The sequence below is a fragment of the Anabrus simplex genome, chromosome 3 (genome assembly GCF_040414725.1).
Source record: "Anabrus simplex isolate iqAnaSimp1 chromosome 3, ASM4041472v1, whole genome shotgun sequence".
Taxonomy (NCBI): Eukaryota; Metazoa; Arthropoda; class Insecta; order Orthoptera; family Tettigoniidae; genus Anabrus; species Anabrus simplex.
Genome location: NC_090267.1, coordinates 483,473,498 through 483,499,706, shown reverse-complemented (window position 1 = coordinate 483,499,706; position 26,209 = coordinate 483,473,498). Strand labels below are relative to the sequence as shown.

At 41.2% G+C, this 26,209-nt stretch overlaps 1 protein-coding gene across 6 annotated transcripts in view; it reads right to left on the bottom strand.

The window, feature by feature from the left end:
- Nucleotides 1–26,209, bottom strand: part of Mtmr6 (Myotubularin related protein 6) — a 546,834-nt gene that overhangs the window by 210,270 nt on the left and 310,355 nt on the right. The window contains exon 1 of one of the 6 annotated variants that reach the window (XM_067143602.2): nt 11,204–11,288. The exons of 4 other annotated variants lie outside the window; for them this stretch is intronic. The gene's annotated coding sequence lies outside the window, so the exon portion shown is untranslated. Of the gene's footprint in view, nt 1–11,199; nt 11,289–26,209 lie in introns of those variants that run through there. One more of the 6 variants, XM_067143601.2, reaches the window with a different exon arrangement.

Genomic DNA, 26,209 nt, shown 5'->3' with positions numbered 1-26,209 from the left:
TGGGGGTTTTCGGCCCCTTTGTTGTATGGTGTTCATTGTAAGGTTGGGCTCATTGCTCAAGAATTATGTTTCTGACTTTTGAAACCCCAAATGGGGTACCTATGTAAATGTATTTGTCAATCGTGTTTCGGCTACTAAGTACCTGTTCTATTTGTTGTTACCTAATTTTGAAAAGAAAATATAACCTTGTTAAATTTTAAAATTAATTTCACTTTAGTAGCTTGAGACCCATTCACCACCCAGCACCTTCTTTCATGCATAACTACCACCAACTCACGGTAACAATAATAATAATAATAATAATAATAATAATAATAATAATAATATAATAATAATAATAATAATAATAATAACTGCATTTTCAAGAGCAAAACATTAGAGAGTCGCGGAAGGTACACCAATCTTCGGAATAGCTTTTCTTGTTCACAAATCCTTATGACCACACGCATCCAAAAAGAAATACACACGTGTCAATGCTCATGCACCTAATATCAACAAGAAAAATTCTGAAAATGTTGACAATTTTTGGAAGAAACTAGAAAAAAATTATGAATAACATTCATCGAGATGACGTGAAAATCCTGATGGGAGATTTCAATGCTCGGCTTGGCAAAGAAAAAATGTATCGAAAAATCGTCGGCATAAATTCCGCACACCAAAACACGAACACCAACGGCACACGATTGGTAGATATTTGTCATCAATTTAACCTCAAATTTATGTCTACCCATTTCAGGAAATCGGCACACAAACAGAAAACTTGGCGATCTCCCATTCAACATCTCGGTGAATACCAGATTGATCATGTTGCCATCTCCCATGTCAATTACAGAACCATCCATGGGGTACAAGTCCGACGAGGGGCAAACATTGATTCGGATCATTACCTTACAAGAATCAAAATGAAATTTTCGCCAAAGAGAATCTATTAAAAAACCGTTGCATCCCAAAATTTGACGCATCCAAAATTAAAGAAACAAAAATCACGGAAGAATGGGATAAAGAACCAGTGAACAACTGGACGGACTTCTGCAGCAAAATTATCAGAAAAGCCAAAGAACTGATTCCACTAAAAAAAAAAAAAAAACAAGGAAAACACCCCTGATGGGATTCCAACTATGATCAAGTTACTGTTGATCGCCGAATCGCATTTCAAAAATACAATAGCCACAAATCTCCACAACCCCTCGACGTCAGGCAACCAGAACTATCACGACAACTAAACGTAATTATATAACTAAGCAACTTCAATCAATCGAGGATGATTTCAGAAATCACAACAGTCGAGGTTTTTTTTAATAAAACTTTCGCGAACAGAATTAAAGGTTACGAACCACAAAATTTGACCTTCAAGAAACAAGACGGAAGTCTAGCACTCACTAACCAAGAAAACTGTAAAGAACTAGCGCGTTATCTTTATGACCTCCTGAATTGCCCCGAAACACCTCAGCGATTCATACACACAGTCCCAGAACACTTAAGACCCGAAGCCAAATCACCAATGCAAGAAGAAATACATCACCACATGAAAAAGCTCAAGAACGGAAAGACATCAGGAGAAGACGGAATCATCGCAGAACTATTGAAACATTTAGGAGCACGATCACTACAGGAAATCACACAAATCATTGAAGACATTTGGCGAAGTGAAAAACTACCGGACGAATGGAAACGCGCACTCATCCACCCACTCCACAAAAAAGGAGAAATCTGTTGTAAATAACTACAGAGGAATTTCCATCTTACCCATCGCTTATAAAATCCTCTCCGCCTGTCTTTTACAACGTCCACAAGAACAACTCGAGCCCCTCATCGGTGAACATCAAAAAGATCAAAAAGATCAGCCATCCAACAAATCTTCAATCTGAAATCCACCTTGAAATTTCGAGCCACGCGAAACCTTCCAAACATCTGTACATTTGTTGACTTCCGGAAGGCTTATGACTCCATTGATCGACAATCTCCTTTCAATATACTCGAAGGAAATCTCCATTCGAAGACTAGACGACTCATCCAACAAACAGATACAATTTCCAAGGCCAAATTCATTGAAGAGATCTCTCAACCTTTTCCCATTAAAACCGGTGTCCGGCAGGGTGACAAACTTTCTCCGTTGCTGTTCAACATCGTTCTTGATAAGGTCGTCAAATAATACGAAAAATAATTGAAAAGTCGCAACATCTGGAAACCTGTCACTTTAGGAACGTTACTTGCTTAGCCTTTGCTGATTTGGCAATCCTCTCAGGAGATGCGCAGACGGCAATTCACCAGACTAAAGTCCTCAAAAAATGTGCTGGTAAAGTTGGTTTACAAATATCCTTCACAAAAACTGCATTCATGGCTACAAAACACACTGAACCACAAACGTTGGTTTAAAAAAATACGGCACAATAAACAAGGTTAATCATTTTAAATATGTAGGTGAAACCATTGAACCTACAGGTACAGAAAGAAAAAAGCACAAAAACACGTGAACTCAAAATGCGGAAGCATATGGGAAAACCGCGAATATCTACAACAAAAAATGCATGAGCATTAACACAGAAATTCGACATTACACGACGGTCATCACACCTGAAACACTATGCCAGTGAGACTTTAAACCTCAATTATGAAGAGAATCTCGAAAATATCAAGAAAGCTGAAAGGAAAATCATCCGAAAAATCCTTAGCCCAAAACTTACAGATGAAGGATATCGTCTACAATCGCACAAGATCACAGAAAAATATCAAACACTGAAACAGATTTCCATAAACGAAGATTGAAATTTCATGGAGACATTATGAGGTTAGATGACAACCGACTAACAAAGAAAATATTGATGTACTCACAAACATTAAAGACGACAACGATTTGGATCAAACAAGTCCAAAATGATCTCAATAACGCCAACATCACACCTACAGATATAGAAGACCGCTAAACTTTTAGATATAAGATCCACACTTGGGAAGTTGCTTCAGAAGATAACCGCAGCAGATCCAGGGGAAAATGGACTGAAGAACGTCGAGCTAAATATAGCGAGATGAAATAATTCTGGAAGAACAAGAAAAATAACTCAATTTGCTTTATGTGATCCTTTATGGGTCGAAACAAACTAAATAAATAATTTATTGGCCTTACGTCCCACTAACTACTCTGACAGTATTCGGAGACGCCAAGATGCCGGAATTTGGTCCCGCAGGAGTTCTTTTACGTGCCAGTAAATATTTCGTCACAAGGCTGATATATTTGAGCTAGTGATATGCACGAATGACGTCTGGAATCGCGAGAATAGGTTCCTACGATTCCGAGGCCGCACTCAATGGCGCATGTGAGGAATCTGTTTCGCGATGACGTGACCAGAGTGTGCTCGGCCGTGAACACCGGTGGTAAGTCGTCCGTGTGTAAGTGCGGCAAATTCGAACGTGCAATATTTATTATTTCTTTTGTATACAGTATAGCATTATATAACACCCGCTTAAATGGGTTGTTATAAATGACACACAATGAAATAATTTAACCTGGTAGTCTGAAAATAACATTACACAATTCGACACTGGGTGTAACAATCGACGCTGGTATTTATACGAGTATATACAAGGTGTACGCGTAAAAATTTTTGACCGTTTTTTGTGGTAGAGAAAATGCTTAATTTTCAAGGGAAATTCAGTTTTTGTGTATTCAAAATACTGGCCATCGCTTCTACACACTTCGCCCATCTTTCCGGTAAGTTATGAATACCATGCCACAAAAACTGCTTGTCTTTTGCGGCAAACCACTCGTCAAGTCTTTTTCCAACTTTCGAGAAATTGCTGAAATGCTGCTCTGCGCGTGTCCCATTGATGCGAAGAGGTGATAGATGGTGCCGGGTCGGGGTAGTACGGAGGTTGCGGAAGGATGTCCCATCCAAGCGATTTCAAGAAGTCTTTCAAAGGTTTTGCTGTGTGAAACTGCGCATTGTCGTGCAATAAAATCACTTTGCCATGTCTTCTGACCCATTCCGGTCGCCTTTCGATCAATGTCGATTGACATTAATCATTTTTTTGGCGACAGCGTTGCGCATTAACGGTTTCGCCGGGCTTCAAGAGTTCATTGCTCGTCTTCGCACTTTTGTGGTCAACCAGAGCGCGCACTGTCTTTCACATTGAAATCACCACGTTTAAATTGTCGAAACCGTGTCTCACATGTTCTAATCGATGGAGCGTGTTCACCATATGTTTCTACCAGCAAACGATGACTTTCTATATCCTTTTTCTTTTGATTAAATAAGAAAAGCAATGCGTGTCGCTAATGTTCTTTTTCAGGCACAAACGTCGACATGATCACTGAACTATACAACACAGACGCTGGTGTTTGGCGGACTCAACTTTTGTGTGCTGGTAGCGTTGCTTACGTTATTATACATTGGGACGTTAATATCAGACGAACAAACTGACGTATGTGTCAAATATATACGCTGCGTACTGTTCTCTGGCGCCATCACTTAGTGAAACCGGAAAAAGACTTATGCATACACCTGGTTTACTGTATTCTGCTTCTAATGTGGTTTCCAGATATCGCTAGTACAAACGTAAGAAGTCTGTGGAATCGCATTTCTAATGAGGACAACTTCTTTGGTAGCGTACATGTGTTCCATTACATTTAATTTGCAAGTAACATTACATACTACTACTAAATAGTATTATAAGAAACTGTTAGAATTACTATTTTTTGTCTTCATCACTGCTTAACGGTAGCTAAGGTTGACTCTTCAGTACAATTGCATTTGGTTGAAATAGTAATATGTCTTATTTCCCTACAAGTTTTGAGTTATTGACAATCCATACAATTTGATTGGTTTCAAACAGGGAATCGTGTATTTTGATCAAATTACAGTCGCATTATAGTATATGAATGAAATGGCGTATGGCTTTTAGTGCCGGGAGTGTCCGAGCACAAGTTCGGCTCGCCAGGTTCAGGTCTTGTGATTTGACGCCCGTAGGATGAAATTCCCGACCCTGCAGGGAATCGAACCCAGGACGCCTGTGACCGAAGGGCAGTATGCTAACCATTTAGTCATGGAGCCGGACATTATAGTATATAACTCCAGGTCACTATAACGAGAGCAGGCATGACTTGTAGAGTGACCTGGTTATAAACGAAAACGAACTCTGATTACAAAACATTCGTGCTGTACGTGCCTACGTATCTGCATCACAGATGGTACTACTAGTTCCTCGGAATCTGGTACCCGATTCTCTAGGCTTATGGAATCGACTTCGTGATTCCAGTCTCACAAACAATCACGAATTTGAGCACCTTCAAATACCACCGAACTAAGTCAGGATCGAACCACCAAGTTCGTGTCGGGCCAGCGCTTTTACTGACTCAAATGTTTTCTTCCAATATCTAACGCAAACACACAGTAGTAATGAAAAAGGTTACAATTCGATTTTTTTTGTTTTGTTTTAGGTTGTTCCTTCTCCACTCCGCCTTAGTATGGCTTCTTCTGGAATTGTTCAAGTCTCTTACACGCGGTGGCTTGCTTGTGATCAGTACAATGACGTCATCTTGATTAAGAAGGTCCTAATTCATCTGGGTAAACATAACAAGGACTGGGAGCGCCTGTGGAGGCCATGGACGATCAAAAAAGAGCCGTTTTCAATCTGCCCCATGCATGGTCAATGCAGTTCATGTCCGGCATACTAGCTGGCCAATTCATATGGTTGATATCCGACTCTCTCACGAAGATCTTCAATGATGCATTTCGATGAGGACAAGAATTGTCAACGACAGTGAATTCAACAACATATTCATCCCTAAAGGGCTGTACAAATGGTGGAAGAATGCCACCGGTATACCACTGACAGTACAAGTGTCCTTCAAATCGGTATCAAAGGTCATACACAAACTTCCGCCGCAGTTATATCCGTGCATCATCTGCAAACATGACATCACGCCATTCAACCACCCCCTAGTAACATGTTGGATGAACCATCTTCTCTCAACACGATGACACGGAACACGTCGAATCAGTCCAAATAACCTCAATTGGGCAATGTACAGGTGATTGCGGTACAGTTTATGTAGATCCACGGATCCCGGTTGCCCTAAAGAAGTCATCTGGAAATTGTTGAATAGTCGAAGTTTTTCTCCACTGCGCTGGTGATTTGATAGAATTTGAGAATGTTCTTGTAGAACAAAACATGTCGTTCTTTGTTTAACACGAGTGTATTTTGTTTCACTGGTATGTTACAGCGTTATACATTACGTTTTAACTAGTGTGTTCGAGAGACCGAAAATCTTTTAAGTTACGTGTATTTAGCGTATTATATAGTATGGTCGAACAAACACAGTTCATAGCACGAGTGGTTTCTTGTTTACTTTTACTGGCTTTTTGTTGTAAAACGAGAACAGTTTCATTTTATCTCCATCTCTTATCGTAACTGCAGCACTGTTTATGAAAGTAACAGAAAAAGTGGAAATCTGTCAAGCCACCACTGGTAAAACTGGACGGTAGTGAACGAGATTATGATACAGCTTAAACTAAATCTGCGCATTTCCTAGTCTGTGTAGATAAAAAAAAAGACGTGGTAGGCTGTACAAGGTACAGCCACTGGAGTTACGTACGTGAAACTTCTTTCGTTTATAATAATTGAAAATGAATTTTTACATTGTTTAATTACTCATTTCCAAACTTTTAGCAATTAACATTTTATTGAACAATGGTGAATGATGTGAGAAATAAGAAATTTATTTACAATATCGTTTGATTTGTTTCTAAAATAGGTCAGCACCGCAGGCTCAAATTTGCGATGAACTTGCAGTATGCGAGACAAATGGTCACTGAGCGAGTTAGCCGTGAGGCTGCGAGCTTGGATTGGGGAGATGATGGGTTCGAACGCTACGGTCAGCAGCCCAGAAGATTGTTCTCCGTGGTTCCCCTTTTCCACAGCAGGCAAATGCTGAGGGCTGTAGCCCACCTTTAAGGCCACGATCACCAGTCCTAGCCTTTTCTTATGTCATCGTCGCCATAAAACCTATCTGTGGCGGTACGACGTAAAGGAAATAGGAAAATGCTTCTTATCAAAGAGGACGCTGTTCGAACCCAGTCGGGTAGGAGACTGTATATGTCTAAATATATATCTTTTCGTTTAGACACAACACGTTAGGCTACTAACCACTACAATACCGAACACACTTCTCCAAATATGTTTGGCATTAAGAAGGGTATCTGGCTTCTAAACACGGTCAAGTTCAGGGGTTTGCAGCAGCGACCCACCTGAGCGTGGGAAAAGCGGCAGAAGAAGACTGTTAAAATCAATGAGGTGCGGAAAAAAAATGCCATTATACTAATACGGCTTGGAAAGTACAGCACTTCCCCAAGTGTTCCGAAGTATAATGTCTAAAATATTCAATCAAAGATTAATATGTACATAAATTCAATCAATCAGATCACCACTGATCTACATTCAGAGCAGTCTCCACTGACAGCTCGGAACATACCGCTTAGTCGAGCAGCTCGTCTCCTTTCTCCCAAGTCTTCCCATTACTCCGTCGGAAATTAAATTGCGTATGGCTCAATGCCGGGAATGTCCGAGGACATGTTCGGCTCGCCAGGTATAGGTATTTTGATTTGACGCCCTTAGGTGACCTGCTCGTCGTAATGAGGATGAAATGATGAAGACGACACATACACCCATCCCCCGTGTTAGCAAAATTAACCAATGATGGTTGAAATTCCCGATCCTGCCGAGAATCGAATCCGGGACCCCCTGTGACCAAGGCCAACAAGCTAACCATTTATCCATGAAGCCTGGCTCCTTTGTCGGAAACCATCCAGAACAAATCGTGCTGCTTTTCCTTGGATCCTTTCGACTTCTCTCATCAAGTAATCCTGGTGAAAGTCCCATACACTGGAACCATAGTAACTGAGGACTTGCGAGAAACTTAAATGCCCTCCCCATTACATCTTTACTACAGCTCCCAAATACCCTCATAACCACATGAAGAGACCTGAAACCTTTATTTACAATCCTGTTTACGTGATTACCCCAATGAAGATGAAGATCTTTCCTTATATTACCTTTCAACCCATCAACGCAGTAATTAAAATGAGAGGACATTTCCTCTTCGTGAAACACGCAACACTGATTATGCTTGTTGTTTAAAGGGGCGTAACATCTAGGTCATCGGCCCCTATATTGTACGAAATGAGACGAAATGGAATGACAAATTAAAAGTCCAAAATCCTCTACTGACCAGAATTCAAAACGTGAGGACGAAGAATGAATGGATGGATATGAATTTAAAACAATCAGTGGATCCGATCCGCAATGTCTCGCACTCACAGAAACTGACGTGAAACAATAGTATTACTGACCAAGGGACTGCGTCTATAGCATAATGAATCGATGGTGCTTTTAGTCTAAAGGGGTCCAAAATCCACGTCATCGGCCCCTCATAACGGTACTTATCGCTAGGAAAGTAGAACCATGGTATTTGTCATGTTGCGGTACTAATCAAAAGTAGCGTAGACTCGCGACATTCCACACAGTATGGAACTACTCACAGGTAATGCACATTGAATACCGACCTATGGTGTTTCGCACATTGTGGTGCCATTCACAGGCAACGCAAACCTACGGTGTTCATCACATACGCGTATTAAGCACAGGGACTCGCGCTATCCCGTGGTGTTCCTCATACAGTGGGGACTTCATAGGCAAGCCAGAACTATGGTGTCGCTCCTAAAGTGGTACTAATCACAGGTACTGTAGAAGCCGGCAACGCACTCCGTTGCTACTAATCACAAACCCATTTGGTACCTAACATACCGGGCGAGTTGGCCGTGCGCGTAGAGGCGCGCGGCTGTGAGCTTGCATCCGGGAGATAGTAGGTTCGAATCCCACTATCGGCAGCCCTGAAAATGGTTTTCCGTGGTTTCTCATTTTCACACCAGGCAAATGCTGGGGCTGTACCTTAATTAAGGCCACGGCCGCTTCCTTCCAACTCCTAGGCCTTTCCTATCCCATCGTCGCCATAAGACCTATCTGTGTCGGTGCGACGTAAAGCCCCTAGCAAAAAAAAAAAAAAAAAAAAAAGGTACCTAACATAGTGGCATTACGCGCAAGTAAAAGCGACCCATGGTGTTTCCCGCGTGGTGATACTTATCACAAGTAATTTCATGGTTCTAAGACAATCATACCTCGGTCGCCCCTTTTAGTCGCCTCTCACGACAGGCAGGGGATACCGTGGGTGTATTCTTCGTCTGCGTCCCCCACCCACAGAGCGTTGTATGTTTGGTCCGCGAGAGGTATTTTATTTCCCTCAAGTCCACCGGCAAGCCGGTTTGGACCCCCTATCCAAACTTGAGACGCGCCACGTGGGAGTATCACCTCTCCCCCTGCTACGCCAGCGTAGTAGGTCCGTGGCACGCAATACTGCCGAGGTCGTTTTGCAGTAGCTCACAATCTTATAATGTATTTATTACTCTACACACAAATAAAATAACTGTATTCCGGAATGCTATTTCGTTATAGCATAAATTGATGAAATCTATTATAACTTACAATTGAGTCGTTAGTTTCTCATGTGGTGCACGTCCAAATTTGCAGCTCTGAGATATTTAAAGGTTTGCGTTTGATCTCAACATACATTCTTGGAAAATATAGAAAAACCTGGATATTGCTTTCAAACCAAAATTTATCAAATTTGCATGTCCAATGAAAAGCAATAATGCATTTGCTTTATTACATGGTAAACAAAAAAGCAAGGTAATATTGCTATAAAAAGGGTCCAAATTTTATTAATTTTTCTGCTCCAAATCAGTGAATAAATATTTGTGAAATCATATTTTAGTACTTCTATCCTTTTTTATTTCGGTAGGACAAATTTCCAATAGGATTACAATTTAAAACAATTGTAGAAAATCAAACTGGATTTAGTTTGGTTGTAAGGAAGAACACAGATATTGACAGGCCCTTTTAAAATCATAAAAAGGAAGTGTCCCTTCAAAATGGCAAACAGAATAAGGGCCACGTGCTCTGGTCGTTCACTACTAAGGTCCTGAAGGTTTGAGAAAATTCGTTCCATACGCCAAATTTGTGTTGTTCCTACACGGATAATTTTTGAACTACGACACAGATAGGTCTTATGGCGACGATGGGATAGGAAAGGCCTAGGAGTTGGAGGGAAGCGGCCGTGGCCTTAATTAAGGTACAGCCCCAGCATTTACACACTACTTTGTCCGTACAAAAGCCCTTTAAAGAAATGGTATGTGATGTTAGTCCAAAATCGACAATTTTGGACTTAAGAGCACTTGAAATATAAAAAAGGTTCATTTGACGTCCATCCAACTGCCTTTCAAAGAGAGTACTTTAAGGTGCTAGTAAATCGAGTGACAGGTGTCTCCGCATTTAGTAGTCTAAAATATCTACGACTGTCCACACATTCGATATCGTACTTTGAGCAAAAACGCTTATGCCAACTACACTGAGACACACGCGACAGACACACATACAGTGTGAGAGTGAAACCTCGTAGGCAAAAGACAAATGTACACTTATGTCATCAGAAACGTTCACACAGCCTACTATTGGTCTCAGAACAATGTCTCAAACTTTGAAGAGATTAAAACTAACCTCGTTGACAGACCATCTATTTTATATTCTATAAAGTTCCCAAGAAAAATCAGACTGAATTTAGATCCGATTCCACAAAGTTCTACCGAGTGTGTTCATGGGATTCCAGTGTCTCTAAAAACCTGAAATGTATGAGGGTAGCTACGTAATCTGGATAAGACGCAGTTATTTGTTTACGCACAGAAAATTCACAACCAAAATTAATAAGGTAGGCTATATAGAGATCAAACGAATGACCTGTAAATGCAGAATCATGAGGACAGAATTTCCATACACTGATTCAAATAATTATTTTCTGCAAGAACGTAAGATCCTTTCGTGGGAAAGGGGAATAATTTCGAAGCTTACAAATGAATCAGAAGCATCGACATTGTGGTGGCACCAGGTAAGGAGAACAAGATACTAGTAGTAAACCAGAAACATTCAATGCACACACGCAAGAGTACCTATTTGAACTGACCATTCCTCTAAAATCATAATGGCCTTGCTCAACAGTACAACAAACAAAAACAAAGGGACGAAAACTCGAGAGAGAAATACAATTAAAATCTGTAATTTATAAAAAGAACTACACGATAATTTACAAAGACTTACGTACGGTTGATGAACGCACACGCACGCGAGAGCAGTGTCTGTGTTGCTGACTCAACAACGTACAGCACCAGAAAGAAGAGAGGGGCGGGTAATAGACCGCCATACAACCAGCCGCGCGCGCACAAACACAACAAAACAAGTGACGAGCAGAATACACACGACAGAGTATACCGCTAACAGTTTGGTGACAATATTCACAAGAAAGAGTGAGCATCTTCACAGTGAAGAATAAGAGAAACGAGGGGCATTGCTTAATTTTAAGGAACTCAGCAAAACATCCAATTATGAGTCATAATTCATTCTTCTCTTTCTTTGAAATATGTAATTTGTTTCATTATATAGATCAAATTTTTCATTTTCAATTAGAAAACACTAAGGAGAAAATGTTCATAATAACAAATCTCGAGTCATGCAAAACACAGATAAACTTGTAGGCCTTAACATATTTACAGAATTACATAATATATATTTTAAAATAAAAAGTCCCAAGGCTTGCATAACACAGACACACCACTAGGAGGCGGAAATCAGTATTTACAAGTATACCTACTCTATTAACATAAAGGCTCCACACTCAACGCCAAAACTTTTACTATAAATTGTACACATAATTTTGTACTGGTTACTTGGACGTGGTGCCAGGAATGTTGTTTTCGTTTCCCTTTTAACTGTAAGCATACCAACGTTTATTTTACCGGGTAAGTTGGTCGTGCGGTTAGGGGCACCCGGCTGTGAGCTTGCATCTGGGAGATAGTGGGTTCGAATCCCACTGTCGGCAGGCCTGAAGATGGTTTTCCATTTTACACCAGGCAAAAGGAACAAAAAGCTTCATTTATGCAGATGATCGAGCTATTGTCCCCCAGGGTGATCAGTTTGGCCCTTAGATGAACTGAGTTCACTGAGTCCATACTACAGAGAAAACCATCTAAAGCCTAACACCTGAAAGACGCAAGTTTGCGCTTTTCACTTAAAGAATATGCAGGCAAGAAGAAAACTGAAGATTTTCTGGGAAGGTGCTATCTAGGGGTGACTCTGGATCGTGCACTCACGTATGAACAACATTGTCTTAACACGAAACACAAAGTATCTACGCGAAATTCCACTCTTCGCAAGTTATGCGGTACCAGCTGGGGAATGCAAGCTCAAACAATGAGAACTACTGCTTTAGCACTGAGCTACTCTGTAGCAGAATATGCATGCCCTGTTTGGTATAGATCATGTCTTGCCAAACAGGTGGATATTGCTTTAAATGAAACTTGCCGGCTTATAACTGGTTGCCTAAGATCTACAACTTGTGATAAGGTACATTGCTTGGCTGGCATTGCTCCCCCAGATATTAGACGTGAAGTAGCAGCCAAACATGACAAATCTAAAGTAGACATTTCACAAACACATCCATTACATGATTATCAACCTGCTCAACAACGATTGAAATCGAGGAGGAGTTTTCTTCATTCTACTGAGTGCCTTTCGGAGTCACCTCAATCATCAAGACTAACTTCCTGGAGATCCAGAAACCTTCATCTCAATGGATGGATGGGTCCATCTGAAACTCTTCCAGCCGGTTATGAAGGGTCGTGGTCTACATGAAAGAGTCTGAACAGGCTACGGTCTGGGGTCGGTCGATCTAAGAACAATATGAAGAAGTGGGGTCTATCTGAAGAGTCAACCCTCTGTGTCTGCGGAGAAGAACAAACCATGGCGCACCTCCTTAATTGCAACTCCTGCCCTCTCGTTTGCACCATGCAAGATTTAGTGAAGGCCACACCAAATTGTCGAGATCTTGCCAAATTCTGGTCCGATATGATATAATTGTTACTTTGAATGTAACTCTAGTATGTTTTTTACCAGTTAGGCCTATTTAATTATTTTTTATTCTTAACTAATAATTTATACGATGTATTGCTTCTGATACGAATAAATAAATAAACCAGGCAAATACTGGGGGTGTACCTTAATTAAGGCCACGGCCGCTTCCTTCCAACTCCTAGGCCTTTTATATCCCATCGTCGCCGTAAGACCTATCTGCGTCGGTGCGACGTAAAGCCACTACCAAAAAAAAGTTTTACAAGTACAGCACTTCCTGATTTCGCCTTCCTCTTGTCAGCACCATTTCCACTGGAACTATAACCATCATAATACTTTTCTACATCCACTTTAACAAAATTACAGCAGTGGCTAAAGCGTTTGAGGGACACAGCATCAAATTATGAGTCATATTTCAACCCTCCTCCTCCTCTTCTCTTACGCATAGAATTTGGTTTATTATCAAGACCTAATCTGACATCTTCTGCTAGGAAATACCAAACACCAGCTCACCGCTGTGGTAAACAATATTTCGGCATATCATATCCTACAGTATATCCAACCTAGATGGCATCAGAGGCAACGTACTATTAGAGACCTTCAAATCCATCGAATACCTTCGTATGAAATAGACACACGAAGATAACAAACTGTAATGAACTAAAATTGTATTTGCGGGATTTATGCGGTCCCAGGTGCGACAATTATTTACACATTCTAGGGAGAGGTGGTCACTCTAAATAACACTTCACAGCGTTTCTGTTGTACGGAAAACAGTGTTAACAGATAAGAATCATCATAGGTCAGCGGATGCAGAGTGGGCTTCGGCTAACAAGTAGCCACGGCTGGTTCGTGGTCCGACAGTTCTGCATTTCGACTGACCAACCAAGCAGAGGACGGGTGGCCGCTCTGCCGTGGCTCTACGCCTCTGCATTCGGGAGACAGAGAGGGTCCGGTTCCCATCGTCGGCTGTCCTGAGGATGGTTTTCCGTGGTTTTCCAATCTCCTGCACTGAGGCGAATGCAGGAACAGTTTCTAGTATAGGCCACGGCCGCCAACCCTCTCACTTTCTCCGAGCATCTACTTCACCGTACCAGATGTAGCAGCAGCAGTAGTAATGGCGTTTGGCCTCCGGGGAGGCCTGGTGGAGGTTTTTCGAGTTGGAACCCTGTAAGTCTGAACGACTGTGAGGATACGGCCCTGTCTAAGATGAATTCCAATGCTGAAGACGGCACAAACACCTAGCCCTTGTACCAGAGGAATGAAGGTTATAAAACGTGACCTCGTTGGGAATCAAGCCCGTGACCATAGGCAGTATAATAACCATGGAGCCGGACGTGTGTAGCTTTTGAGGGCATACACGTGCGACGGACACGCCAGTACCTAATAAGAAATAAGCACTAAGAAATTCCATACCAGACAAAATCAAAAGTATTGGGAATCGAATCTGAGGCTTCTGATTACTCTTTACTACAAATTTACGAAGATCATGAAGCAAATCACGTGGTGAGGGGGAAGGGGAATAACGAAATGCACTTTTCGAGGACTTATATTTCAATTAAAGCTTTTACGCGTGTTTGGCGCCCTGGTTGAATGGACAGCGCCGTGACCTTCGGTTCAGAGAGTGCTAGCATTTTAAGCACGTTTTGTTAATTTTTGCTACTGGAGGGTTGGTATTATTTTGTGTTTGTCTCAATACAACACAACACACTACCAACCACCACAGAAAGCAATAGTGAATATGCACTGATATGTCAAGTCACGAGATACAGGTCTAGTATCGTGTAGGCCCTCCTCTAGCTCTCCCCCTGGGGGGGGGGTAGAATAACACCCATGGTATCCCCTGCCTGTCGTAAGAGGCGACTAAAGGGGACGACCACGGGGCCCTTAGCTCAATCCTGGCACTGCTTCCACTTATACCAGGCTCCTCACCTTCACCTATCCTATCTGACCTCCTCTGGTCCACTCTTGTTCTTTTCCGACCCCGAAGGTATTACGTAAGGAGTCCTAGGGAATCTTTCATTTTCACGCCCTTCGTGACCCTCGTCCTCATTTTCTTCACAGTTCCGATAATGCTATACCAAATACACTCATCAACAAAAAAAAAAGACTTTCTGCGGATGTCTTGGTATCCACCACGCGTTCTAAGACAAATGAAAAGTGTTGATTAAAATATGCAAACCATTTGTCTCTATCGCCCACCGTTCTTGAGATACATATACCATGTAGGTCTACGTATGTTAAACATTTTATCAAGGAGAACAACTCCAGGACAGAAGTTTAACTAGACTACATGGAGTACTAATGCACATGACACATATTGGATTTGTTTGTTACATAGCAAAACAGATTTGGTGAATTTATGCAACCTCTGGACGCTATAATGTCCACTTTCACCGTCAATAAAAGTAGTATAAGTGGGGGATTCGGCCGCCACCTCCGCCTCCGGCTCTCGGGAGAGACCTCCTCCTCACGCTCTCGTGAGAGCCCTCCTCCTCCACCTCCTCCACACGCTCTCGGGAGAGGCCTCCTCCTCACGCTGGCTAAGAGCGCGACCCTAACCTCACATCCGCCATCTTGGAGGGGCTTAACCTAACTTTTTATGCGTAAGAGAGCTAGTCTAACCTCACAGAGGGGCTTAACCTCAGTTTTACGGCCGGATGCCCTTCCTGACGCCTAAAAGAGTGAGCTTAACCTTACATCTGCTATCTCGGAGGGGCTTAACCTAACTTTTGACGCACAAGACAGCAAGCCTAACCTCATAGAAGGGTCTAACCTCAGTTTTACGGCTGGATGCCCTTCCCGACGCCAACTGCACAAGATGGCTCCTTATGAGACACCGCCTAACCTCACATCCGCTATCTTAGAGGGGCTTAACCTAACTTTTAACGCACAAGACAGCAAGCCTAACCTCATGGAAGGGCCTAACCTCAGTTTTACGGCCGGATGTCCTTCCCGACGTCAATTGCACAAGATAGCGGCTATACATGACTCCTTATGAGACGCCTTAAGGGGGCTTGCGCAAGAACTTTTGACACGCAAGACAGCAAGCCTACCCTTATAGAAGTTCCTAACCTCAGTTTTACGACCGGATGCCCTTCTCGACGCCAATTGCACAAGATGGCGGCTATACATGACTACTTATGAGACGCCTTAAGGGTGCTTACGCAAGATGGTGGTTGCAAGATGGCTGCTATACATAGGCTCTTATGAGACTCCCTTGGGATGCTTGCGCAAGATGGCGGCTACAAGATGGCGGCCAAACATGGCTCCTTATGAGACCCCTTAAGGGTGCTTGCGCAAGATGGCGGCTGCTCTTATGAGACGGCTTAAGGGTGCTTGCACAAGATTGCTGCCGCTCTTCTTAGACACCCTAAGGATGCTTGCGCAAGATGGCGGACACAAGATGGCGGCTATACACTGCTCCTTATGAGACACCTTAAGGGTGTTTGCGCAAGATGGCTGCTGCTCTTATCAAGAAAGCAAGCTTAGAGGCTAACGTGCTGTGCTGGTTCGATTCATTAAATTTGGGGTTTAAATGCAAAATGTTAACTATCTCGAAAACGGTGCGCCGTAGAGTAAAACGGACAAAAATTTTCTGCCTAATACCTAGGTTCGCAGTATAAGGAATATGATAGCATAAAAAAGTAGTCTAATGATGAGATCAACGGTTCGGTTCCTACTTAAGCCCTTTGGCATTTAGTCAGTTTTAGCTTGTATTGAAGCAAGTTTTCGTAACTTGATTAGGTCTTGCTATGGTAGAGATTATAACATGCTGTGCTGGTTCGATTTATGAACTTTGGGTCTTAAATACAAAATGTTAAATATCTCGAAAACGGTGCGTCGTAGAGCAAAACGGACACAATTTTTCTGCCTAAAACCCAGGTTCGCAGTATCAGGAACATGATAGCATAAGAAAAAAGTAGTCTAATGATGAGATCAACGGTTCAGTTCCTACTTAGGCCCTTTGGCATTGACAGGGCTCTCCCGAGAGCGTGAGGAGGAGGCCTCTCCCGAGAGCCGGAGGCGGAGGTAGCGGCCGAATCCCCCACTTATACTACTAATAAACATTAAGCAAATGAGAACGTTCAGCTTTGTATGAAAAATAACAAAAAACAGTTAAAAACAATTCTCGATGGACGCTGTTTACGAAAAATAAAACTTTGTCAACATCTTCAAAACCGGGCGTGATAGAGCAAAACGGTTTTCGTATTTGAAATCAGCATGAACAATTGCACTAGAAACAGTAAACATCGTGTCAGATATATCTACCCCTTGTATCGTAAATCAGTGCTATCTGATGTATGTACTGGTTTGTTCCTCAGTTTGCTGCGCTCAATAAGCGTTTACTCGGAGCTGAATTCTTAATAATGACAGTGGATGGACATGGTGTCTCTTCACCACCTTACAGTAAATCAGGAAAACACTTCAAATAGATATGTTCTACTTGTATTATGAAAAGTATAGCAATGGGCTACACTAGGTTTAAAATATAACCGAAAATGGAGTCGGTCTACTTGTACTCCCAGAGTTTGAAATTCTACGTTATGCCTGTTGTACACCATCAAATTGTACTTTCAATTCAATACTTCACAAGAAAACTGGTCAAATCATGTGAAAGGTTGTTCAACATTGCAGAAGGTTCGACAAGATTTGAAAAGACTTAGCAAGGTTTGATATCATTTTCTTTTAACGTGGAGGAAAGACAAGGAGCAGTTTTGGTTCTTGGATTATCAGTGGGATATATCCTTAACAAGAAAAAAATAAACGCGCAATAAACCATAATGTAAATGAGGAAAATACCAATGTGGCTATCGTCAACATAATTTTCCTGCCAGAACATCATTTGCAGAGGTTATGTTATATTGCATTTACTCGCATTCATTGAATAACAATGAGAGCAATGCAAAGGACAATTCATATCTTATTACAGTATATGAAAACATATTAGAAATTCAATAATAATAATAATAATAATAATAATAATAATAATAATAATAATAATAATAATAATAATAATAATAATAATAATCCAGTATCCTGTCATCGGAAGATAGTGGGTTCGAGCCCCACTGTCGGCAGCCCTGAAGATGGTTTTCCGTGGTTTCCCATTTTCAACACCAGGCAAATGCCGGGGCTGTACCTTAATTCAGGCCAGGGCCGCTTCCTTCCACTTCCTATCACTTTCCTATCCCATCATCGCCATAAGACATATCTGTGTCGGTGCAATGTTAAGCAAAATAGTATAATAATAATAATAATAATAATAATAATAATAATAATAATAATAATAATAATAATAATAATAATCGGATGAACAAACTGGAAATGGCGTACCATTTAACCTAGGGCGTCAGCAACAAAAGGCCCATATATTTCAAGGCAAAGCAGAGGCATTATCAAAATCAAAATCTCTTTATTTGCAAATGAGGTGTCTACCTCGGTGGCAAATGGTACACTAAAATACATTATTGTCAAGCACTAAATATTATATTAACAAGAGAAGAAAATTTTCCTATAATACAATATTATACAATTTACGCTAACATTATTTTTTCTATTAAACACACAGCTCATCCTTAATAAATTTATATTATTTACAAAATTCTACATATAATATCTCCTATACTTGCATACATAGTCAACTCATATACAGTTTGTGGAATTACTTCAAATGATACTATACAACTGGTACACACCGTGCTCGATAGCTGCAGTCGCTTAAGTGCGGCCAGTATCCAGTAATCGGGAGATCGTGGGTTCGAGCCCCACTGTCGGCAGCCCTGAAGATGGTTTTCCGTGGTTTCCCATTTTCACACCAGGCAAATGCCGGGGCTGTACCTTAATTAAGGCCACGGCCGCATCCTTCCACTTCCTAGGCATTTCCCATCCCATCGTCACCATAAGACCTATCTGTGTCGGTGCGACGTAAAGCAAATAGAAAAAAAATGGTACAAGATTAAAATTTGCATTGCATTTATTTACTTTTTTTAACCTAAGTAGCATAACGACCTGCTGCGTCTTAACCAGAGCCCCTTTTGCCACCACTTTTCAGAGTTCCTGAAGGGCCTTCACAGCTACCGTAGCGGTCCCAGGGACCTCGAATTCTCCACTGTACTTCACCCCTACAGGCAGTCCCCTACTTTGGCTGTCCAAACTCCTTAGACCAGGGGATGGAATTAATTTATTTACACACATTTTAATTTAAGTTAACCTGCACTGGTCGAATGCCCTCTAACAATTCATTTATTTTCTCTGTTGCTGTTTATTCTCTTCTTGAATATCTGTACAGATTTTGGAAAAGGATCAAACACTACCCCTGGTAAACTGTTCCACTCCTTCACACCCTTCCCAATGAATGAAAATTTACCCCAATCGCCTCTGCTAAAATCCCTTCTAATTTTATATTTGTGGTCAGTCCTGCCGATATGATTGTTTTCCAACTGAAGCCTCTCACGGATATCTCCCCATGCTTCTTCTCCTGTAAAGGCTCTATATAATCCTATAAGTCTAGTTTTCTCCCTTCTCTTACTTAAAGTTTCCCACCCAAGTTCCTTTAACATTTCCGATACACTACTCTTTCTCCTGAAATCCCCTGTTACAAATCTTGCTGCTTTCCTCTGCACACTATCTATTTCTTTTATTAGGTATTCTTGGTGAGGATCCCAAACACTGTTTGCATATTCCAACAATGGACGAACCATACTTAAGTAACTTTTCTCTTTTAATTCTTTGTTTCATCCTTTAAGTGGCCTCATTATGACATGTAACGATCTGTATGCTTTCCCAACAATCTCATCCACATGAGCCTTCCAGTGCAAATTACTTTCAAATCTCACACCTAAGTATTTGCACTTGCCATCTTTTGGGATAACTACCTCATCCAAAGTATATTCAAATTCAGTTTTAAAACTCCTGTTTTAAATGTTATAACTGTTGATTTGCCTCCATTAACCTTCATATTATTCTCTTCAACCCATTGTTGGATACTCTCAAGGTCCCTTTGTAATTCTAAACAATCCTCAATGTTATTTATTTCCCTATAAACAATTATGTCATCTGCATACAATCTTATTTTTGAAGTTATATTATTCCCTAAATCATTTACATATATTAAGAAAAGTAATGGAAAGATTATACTACCCTGTGCAATTCCCTTCCAAACTTTCTCTTTCTGCGATACATTATTTCCTACTTTGACTTTCTGAACCCTTGAATTTAGAAATGCTTTTATCCAACGTGTAACCCTTATGTCCAATCCTATTCCCTCCAATTTCTTTAATAATATTCCATGTTCCACTCTATCAAATGCTTTGGAAAGATCTATGGCTATGCAATCTAACTGGCCTCCTGAATCCAATTGATCTGATATGTCCTGCTGAAATCCCACCAGTTGTGCCTCACAAGAAAATTTCTTCCTAAATCCATATTGGCTCCTCATGAACCAATTTTTATCATCACATATCCCTCTGATGTATTTTGATATTAAACTCTCCAGTATTTTACAAACTATACTGGTCAGGCTGATTGGTCTGTAGTTCCCTGGTTTCCTTTTATCACCCTTTCCTTTATAAATTGGTATTATTTTAGATTCCTTCCATTCCTTTGGTATTACACTTATTTATGGCATAGTCAAAAAGAAATTTTAAATAAGGCACTATGTACCACCCCATTGTCTTTAACACCTCCTGCAGTGTCGTCCGTCTAGAGGTCTTGTACGGTTCAGAATGTCTTGCAATGAACAAAAGAGGCGTGATCGAGAAACTGGAGGCCAAAGAGAGGAAGGTTTTGAGAAATATCTTAGGTCCCGTCAAAGACAATGGGGAGTACAGAATACGTCATAACGACGAACAATACACGCACGCAGGGAACTTTACCCATGCCATCCGGCCTTTTATTACGGGCATGTGATACGAATGCACCCAACAAACCGACCAAACACATCATTACCTTCTTTCAGCAGAGGAAAACCAAAGAAGCTTGGTTCATTGTGGTGGATAGAGATGTTGAAAAAAATGGGAATCACACGTAATGGCATCCAGGAGCATGTCCCACTTGAGGAGAAACTTCAAGCGTTGTAGGGTTTCCGAGACGAGTCAAAGTTAAAAACAGAAAAGGTGTGACACAGGCGAGGATAGAACGTCATCGAGAACGCTTGCAGAAGTACTGGGCAGACATCAAAGCCAGAGGTAGCCAGTTGAAATGATGTGGTCCAAAGTTGGCCTATACGACATAATAATAATAATAATAATAATAATAATAATAATAATAATAATAATAATAATAATAATAATAATAATATGCGAAGATCATTATAAATCGATCATTGCTGACAGGGTTTACTTACACGTTACCGTACGAGGATTCAATTCTGTCAAATTCTGCCAATTAACTTTGAAGACTTTTGAAGACTTCAAGATTTGTCTAGTATTGCACGGGACTTGATAAGTAAACTTGTGAAGTAATGCAAATTCTTGTGAAGTTCAATTTTGACAACCATTTGATCGTGTAATGATATAAAGAGGTCAGGTAACTCGTCGTAGTCATATTATTTTGCCTCCCCTTTCCAATGGTTTTATGAACATTTAATAAGAAGCGCGTTATGGTATGCCGCAGTTCGCAGTTAGAATTCATCCATTCTGACGTTATCATGCCGTCTGTCTGGTAAAAATATATCCATATATTCGCTTGTTTATCCTGCAGTCCTTGATATAAAGCTTGGTACTGTGTCGTAGAAGGCAATGGTATTTTTAATCGCAGTTCTTCTCTACAGAACGGTTGTCTTGTGAGCTCATGGGTTAGTCTAGAAGGAGCGTTTTTTGCCAGGCAGAAAACTTTTTTAAGATACGTGGCCTTCACTCTTCCTAGCGTAGCTAGGTTATCCTTCAATGGGTGTTCCCAGATAATGTCTAAGGCGTATGTCATGATGGGGTCTGTTTGTACGTCGATTTCTTTCTCTTAGCAGCGTGTAAGTTATTAGAAACGTTCTGCCATCTGTTGAATATATCTGGAACCTGACAAAGGTTAGAGAATCAAAAAGTATCTAGGAGGGAACAGTATTCTTCCGCGATCAGAGAAAATGTATACTCTCGGTTTTGACGGGTAGTACGAAATGGAAAAGGCGTATGGTTTTTAGTGCCGGGAATGGCCGAGGACAAGTTCGGCTCGCCAGATGCAGGTCTTTTGATTTGACTCCCGTAGGCGACCTACGCGTCTTGATAAAGATGAAATGATGATGAAGACGACACATACACCCAGTCCCCGTGCCAGGGGAATTAACCAATTATAGTTAAAATTTCCGACCCTGTGACCAAAGGCCAGCACGCTAACCATTTAGCCATTGAGCCGGACAGGTAGTAATCAAACATCGCTGCAAGCAATCACATTACTAAGATGAAAATCACATGCAGTATATCAGAATACTAGCAAATGTACCCGTGCTTCGCTACGGTATTCTACATTGTATACGGATATCGACGTAAATACTGTGCGTGCAGCAAATGAGATTGTTTTAAAATTGCATGTCTCTTACCCTTATCCGAGAAATAGCATGGGGAGGTCCACATACGTTGTTTCCAATGTAAAGTGAGGGTTGCGGAGTTGTGATGATAACGCCAGGCTCACTTGCCTACTGCCATTCACAATCGAGTTGGCAAGTTTACATTATAATTGCAGGCCCCAATGCCTACTGCGCGGTCACAATCGATTTGGGGAGTTTTAGTTATAATGGCAGACCCATTTCCTACTTTCAGACAGGTTACAGTTGAGGAGTTTTTATTATAATACCAGGCAACTTCCCTACCACCAGTCAAAATTGAGTTGTGCAGTTATCATTATAATGACAGTCCCTTTTTACTACTGCTAGCCAGCTTACTGCCAGTCATACAGAATTAGTGAGTTTCCATGAAAATAGCAGGCCACAATGCCTAATGCTAGTCAAATTTTAGATTGGAACATTTGTTTATAATGGCGGGCACCCTGGCCTAGAGCCAAACACAATAGAGTAGGGGACTTTCGAACAAAACTGCATGATCCCTTGCCTTCTGCAAGACAAATCGAAAAGTGAATTATTCATTAAAATGGTAGGCCCTCCTTACTAATGCCAGTTACACAGGAGTTGGAGAAGGACCCCATTCCTACTGCCAGCAGTCAAAGTCGGTGTAGGGAGTACTGATTACAATAGCAGACACATCCTTTCTCGATCTCTACAAATCGACATCAATGAATATATATACAGATGGACATACGAAAGTATATGAATGTTTACAATATTGCAGACCTTCATTTACAGATTAACTGCTGCTAAACGGTACGTCATATCGACAAAGGATTGTACCGTAAGGCGCAGTATTTAGCGATCTAAATGGCTGGTCCTATGATATTTTCTCGCATCTAATCTATTCATGGGTCAGATTGAATCAAAAACGTTGAATAGGTTGAAATTTGTGTAAGAATATCTTACATTTCCATTACTTTTCGGATAATTATGTGGCATAGCATTTGGCTCATATATGGGTACTGGGTGGGCCAATGTTCGTGTAGAGTTTGATCATACTATCTTTCCTGTAAGTGATTGAAATTATGCACATGAGAAGAAAAGGTTTAGAAATTAATTTCCATTAAGGCAGGTAGATTTCCATAAAGTTTGGATGTGTGTATTTAGAGGGAGTGCAAAATCACGGTTTCGGTTTCGTATAAACCCCCAATTAGTTCAGGGATTTAGAAACAATATTTGCCCTAAAACCTCCCCAAAGGACAGGTGGATTCTAAATATGAAGTTTGGTGGAAATATATCCAGTAGTTTTCAAGTTAGAGAAAGACAAACAGACCAACAAACAAAGAAACAAACAAACAAACAAACTAACTAACAGACACCAGGGAAACCTACACCTGGACAGATAGATTAATGAAAGTGTTAGTCGCTTAGCAACCTGCTAAGTACAGAATGTATTGCGGGTTAGGGTAAGCTTTCGCCCGCAATTGTTGGAGTCATCATTTAATGGTTTGATTTTATGATTCCTCAAAGTCGGCTGAACGTAGAGACCTATCAATGTCTCATGATTAACCGGCAGCAAATTCCGGAGAGAATAAAACAAAAATGAAACAAATCCGTCCAGTAGAACGGACGGACGGAACCTGTGTACGTTACGCGAAACAGTTTGATATAGCATCACATCGAATCGCGACTGATAATAGCCAGCAAAATCCATTAACGAATGTATCCTAGTACAGTGGACATGAGATGTTCCTTGGTTCGAGTGACCTGTGCTAATTTATTGATGCCATTGTCATGAGAGAACGTCAGCTAACGGCACAAGTAATCTATGCAACTATGAGCTAATATGACATCATGCCACTAGCATTAACAATACACGCGTGCCCTTGTCAATGCCATCCCGTCACTAGAGATTCCACGGAATATTTCAGCACAAGCGTAAAGTGCGTTATGTGAGAATTCTGAAGGGTATATTCAAAACCAAGTGTTCTATTAAAGCACAAGTGATAGACAGGACAAAGGACCAGATAAAACACGATATAAAAACATGAGCATATGACGCGAGTTGCTGGGGTGCATACTCAATGAATTGTCAGTTAATCTAAAATTGGATCTACCTCAGGAATTTAAAAAACAAAAACTGTTGTTAATAAACGTTGTAGGCTAGACGATTTAATTTAGATACCACCTGAAATGGTCATATTTAAGGATTTCGTTTCCCGAAGCATTTTACTATAACATACTGCACCACACATGTCCTCCCTAATCAGCCATTAAAAGGACAAATTCATCTTCTTTTCTTCTTCTACGTCAGCCTCTGTGGTGTAGTGGTTAGTGTGTTTAGCTGCCACCCTAGGAGGCGCTGGTCCCTGAAGGCCGCGGGAGGTCAACTGAGTAGAGGGGGTTCAATTTCCGCCTCAGCCATCGCCGAAGTGGCTTTCCGTGGTTTCCCACTTCTCCTCCAGGCAAATGCCGGGACGGTACCTAACTTAGGGTCGCGGTCGCTTCCTTCCCTCTTCCTTGCCTATTTCTTCCAATCTTCCCATCTCCCAGAAGGCCCCTGTTCCACATAGCAGGTGAGGCCACCTGGGAGAGGTACTGGTCCTCCTCCACAGGTGTATCCATGACCAAATGCCTCACTCTCCAGGACACTGCCCTTGATGCGATCGATGTGGGATTCATCGCTGAGTCCGGGGAAATAGCAACCCTGGAGGGTAAACGGATTAAATTTTTAAAAACAAGTTATTGGCTTTACGTCCCACTAACTAGGCACTTTTACGGTTTTTGGAGACACCGAGGTGCCGGAATTTAGTCCCGCAGGTGTTCTTTTTACGTGCCAGTAAATCCACCGACAGGAAGCTGCCGTATGTGAGCACCTTCAAATACCACCAGACTGAGCCAGGATTGAACGTACCAAGTTGGGGTCAGAGGGCTAGGGCTCTAACCGTCGGAGTCACTCAGCCCAGCTCCAATAAAATTAAGCTCACCATATTTTGCTCCACGAAGTTTTAAAATGCATGTCTGAAATGATCTGTTATCACATGTGATACACATGCTGAATGATTTAACAGTCTGTAGCACATGAAATGTCTTACCCAAAGGGCCCGGGGTCGAGTTTCATTCAGTCTATGTGAATACTAGGTCCCGGATGTTTATGACCTAAAAATGTAAAGAAATATTTAAGCAAGTATTAAAATATGGCAATAAATATGACTTTAAAATTTTTGGTCATACGAGTATATTAGAAATCTTTAAAATTTTGCCGCTGGTTAAATTAAACTTATATTGAAAATATACTTTTAAAATCTAGCAGATGGAATAATAAACATGTATGTTGGGTATTCAGCCCGAAGGCTTGATCCTCCACAGCTCCGCCAACAGCTGTCACAGATATCCCAGGCGTCATTTAGTGTATTATGAACTTTTTTTTTGGCTAGTGACTTTACGTCGCACCGATACAGATAGTTCTTATGTCGACGATGGGATGGGAAAGACCTGGGAGTTGGAAGGAAGCGGCCGTGGCCTTAATTAAGGTACAGTCCCAGCATTTGCCTGGTGTGAAAATGGGAAACCACGGAAAACCATCTTCAGGGTTGCCGACAGTGGGATTCAAACCCACTATCTCCCGGATGCAAGCTCATAGCTGCGCGCCCCTAACCGCACGACCAACTCGCCCGGTTAAAAAGAACTCAACTATTATTACCGCAC